Genomic DNA, 4,046 nt, shown 5'->3' with positions numbered 1-4,046 from the left:
CCCCCCCCATTTGGATATTTTCTCAGTGACTTTGCAGCTCTCTGCACCCGCTGCCCTCTGCCAGTGCCCGGCTGGAGGTGGGGTTTGGTCTCCAGAGGTGAATGGGGAGAACACAGGAGCTTGGGGAAGCAGCCCCCCCCTCCCAGTTCTCCTGGCTCTCCATCAGGCAGGGACTGCACTGTCCAGCCCTGGTGCAGCTTTTGAGATCAAAATGCTCTTTTTCATAAAAAAAAAATACAATTAAAAAACAAGAAGAAGAACCAACAAGCTTCTCTCTCCTTGGGGTGGAGGTTTCAGGCTTTCTGCACACTCAGTGCTGGGAGGGCTGGGCTGGGGGCACTGCTCCTGTCTGCTTTAACAGGCTGGGTGCCTGCAGGGGAGCTGCAGGACCCCTATCTGCAAACACACGGATGTCCCGATCTTTGCAAACCCCACTGTCAGCAGTGCAGGGAGCTGAGTGTTCCCGTGCAGCTCTTCCTCCCTTGGCTTCCATCTATTTGCAGAGGTTCCCCGAGGTGCTGCTCCTGGGGAGCGTTGGCACCTTGCTGTGTGTGTTACTCTTGCCGAGCTTCGTGCTCCCCTCCAATCTCCCACCTCATCCTCTGTTGCAGGTTGGTGGGAAGGGGTTTTGCTGCTGCAACCCTCGGGGTTCCCCCGTATTGCTGCATGGTTTGTGCTTGGCCCCACAGCTGGGTCGCAGAGCACAAAGCCACTGCAGGATGCGTGGCTCGGGGCTACAGGTGCTGCAGCAGCCGTGCAGCACAGGGACCTGCATTGCCACCTGCTGCTGCAGGGAGGGGAGGGGGGTAGCCCACCACCCCGCCCTCCCCTGTTGTTTCTGGCCTCTAATAACTCTCACCTGGTGGGGAGCAGAAGGAATTGCATTCCCTTGCCTTCAGGGAAGCAGCGACTGAAATCCTTGCAAGGCCAATTTGCTCCGAAATCAAATGGCTTCAGCGCGTGTTGGAACACGGAGAGGTGTGGAGGGGGAAAAGAGAAAGGTGTGGAGGGATGGGGGGGCCCCGTGTGCCCCCCGTGCTGTCACTGCTGCCTGCCTGCCCCCATGCAGCTGCACTGCGTCGGGGCCGGGAGCGGTCGGCGAAGTGTTGAGGGGAGGGGAGAAATAGGCTGGAATGCAATATTTAATTAGCCCCAAGAGAACCATTAATTGGCAGTCTTAATTTGAAGCCTTGCCAGGGCCTGTTGCAGTCCTGCGCTGTTTAGCGTAACGTGGGTCTCGAAGCTGATTTGTGGGCTGCGCTGATTAGAGTGCTGGCGTGGGGCTGCCGAGGGGAGGGGGTGTTGGGATGGGATGGGATGGGATGGGATGGGATGGGATGGGATGGGATGGGATGGGATGGGATGGGATGGGGGCACCTGCCCCACGAGGTTCCCTTGCCCCCCTTCCCTCTCTTAAAATGGGATGTCACCATCCCCCCGCTCCTGGTTTTGCTTCTGAGGGCTCATGAAGTGTGATGAGGTTCCTGGCTGAGCACGGCACGACTGAGAGGTGCTGAGGTTCCTGGGTCCTGTGGAAGCTGTAGCAGAGGGTGGGGGTCTGCAGCTCATCTCCCCCCTCCCATCCTCCTGCGTCCGGTTTCCATGGCGACCAGGTACCTGTACCTGATTCCCATCACCCTCTTGAGGCACCATCCCCAGCAACCTGGGGCTGTGGGTGCTGAGGGGGGGGGGGGGGCACAGCTCTCTGGTTTGGAATATCCTGGGTGGGTGGTGAGAGGAAAGTTCGTCTTGGAAAGGGAAAGGAGATCCTGACGCTGTTAGCGTGGTTTGAGGCCTTGAACTGGCAGCTTCCAGGTGGCTCTGTCCCGCATCTGAGTCCATCTCAGAGCTCATCCGTAACGCTGGGATGCTCTGGAGCTCAGATATGGCATTACTGAAGGCAGTGAGAGCCAAACGGGCCCCTCAAGAGTGGTCATGGGAAAAGAAATCTTGCCTTGGTGTTTTCCCCATCCGAAAGACGTTGCTAACCCAACAGGAGCTGCACCAGCATCTTGCTCCCTCTCCCCGCTTTCCCCTTCCACCCCCTTTGCAAGGGTTTGCAGCCTGGCCCCACTGAGCCCATCCATCCCATGCCCCGACGCCTGGATTCGTGGGGCTTCACCTCTGCACAGCTCCGTGCACAGCCCTCGTTAGCGCTGCTAATGAGGGCACTTTCTGATGACAGATGTGCTTGTTTCATGGGGGAGATGGCTCTCCCTTAAAGGCATACAGCCTTGGGTGACAGCGAACACGGAACCGCAGGAAGGGAGAGCAGGGAGGGACTGCAACGAGGTAATTTAATTTATCCCTTGCCCCAAGGCAGGATCAAGTATTCCTATGTAACTTCTGGCAGATATTTGTCTGCCTTGTTCTTAAAAGCCTCCAGTGATGGAGATCCCACCGTGTCCCCGGGCTGTCTATCGCGTGGCTCTAATAGTCCTTATTATTAGAAAGTTCCTTTCGCCATCCAGACAAAATCTCCCTTGCTGCAGTCTGAGCCCATTATTCCTTGTCTTTTCCGCAGCAGACACGAAGAACAGACAATTCCTTCCCTGCGCTGCTGCTCCGTCTGTGTTTGAGGGTTTGCACTGCTCCTTCCCTCGATCTGCTCTTGCTCCCTTGGATGGGCTTTGCTCTGGCTGCTGGGATGGGGCAGCAGCAGTGCTCCAGGCCCATGGGCAGAGCTGCAACAGCGTTCTGCTGGAAGCCCAGGCTTGTCCTTTCTCCCCCCACCCATTTTCCCCATTCTGCCCATTTTCCGAGCTCCTTCCTCTTCCTCTGCCCATCGCATCCCCCTGCTCCCAGGTCCCGGCACCGCTCCCCGGCTCTGCCCTTCGTTAGGCTGCAAGCTCCCATTTGCATGCTCAATATTTAATGGCAAAGCCGCCTGACAGATCTCTTCCTCCCGTCAGCAGTCGGTGGGGTAATGATTGTTTTGTTTCTGGCTGTCAGCGCTGCAGGAGGCAGTTTGCTGATAATGCGGGAGAGGGAATTTGGAGTTTTTTCCACACCCACCCCTCTATTCTAAGCCCGTGCGTGCAGGGTGTATTTTGCAGCCACGTAATTATTGATATTTAAGGGGGACGGCATCCCCGCCCCTTCTCCCTGCGTCCTGGTGGGGATCTGCTTCCTTTACCAGGATTTGGGACCTCCATACTCCGCGTCTCAGCTGTTTGGATCAATGCAAGCAGGTGGGGGGATGACAACACTTGGTTCTCCTGCAGTTTGCACCGTGGGTGGGGGAAAAACCCTTTAAAGCCCCACGGCGCAGGGGGTGAGGGGATGCTGGGTGTCCTGGGAGGAGGGATGAGCCCCAGCAGCGCGCTGGCTCTGTGTGCAGCTGGGTAGACCCCGTTTTCCATCCCTCCGACCCATGCAGCTCCTCCTTGGCTTGCTCCCACCGGCTCCTCCTTGGCCGGCGTGATTCACCGCGGCGCTGCGGGCCAGGATTACGGTTCACCAAGGTTTTCATTAGGGGAATCGATGAGCCGTATCAGCCCGGGTGCTGCCTTGGTCATCGGCAAAGCATAAAGAACGGCGAGGCCCAGCGGTGTCTCCAGGGCAACACCCGCCAGGAGCGGCCATCCAACAGGTCTGTGTGCACGGTGCCCTGCATCTGCCTTTCCTGCAAGCTTCTCTTCCCAACCAGCACCATCCCTGCTCTGGATGCACAAATGCATCCGGGTGCAGCTGGGACTGCACTGGGGAAACCCTCGTGTTTTGCAGGTGCGGGGTGCCCAGAAACAACACGCCGGGATGGGTGGCAGCCCCCAGCCCCAGCCTGTGGGAGCTGCTGTGATGCCTGACCCGGTGCCTCCCTCCCCCTGCCATGCTGCTGGGCTCTTTGCTCAGGATTCATACAAATTGTTTTTTTGTGGTTTTTTTTTGTTTTTTCTCTTGCAAAATTGCCGACAATTCAGCTCAGCGTGAGCCCGGCACCGCGGCATCCTGGGATTCCTCCCCCTGCCTCCTCCTTCCCCTCCTGCCGTCCCCGCGCTGCCCCAGGAGCTCGTTGCATCCCCCTTCCCCCCTCATCGGCGAGGTCT

The sequence above is a fragment of the Numida meleagris genome, chromosome 26 (genome assembly GCF_002078875.1).
Source record: "Numida meleagris isolate 19003 breed g44 Domestic line chromosome 26, NumMel1.0, whole genome shotgun sequence".
In the NCBI taxonomy this organism is placed as follows: domain Eukaryota; kingdom Metazoa; phylum Chordata; class Aves; order Galliformes; family Numididae; genus Numida; species Numida meleagris.
This window is presented reverse-complemented; position numbering follows the sequence as displayed.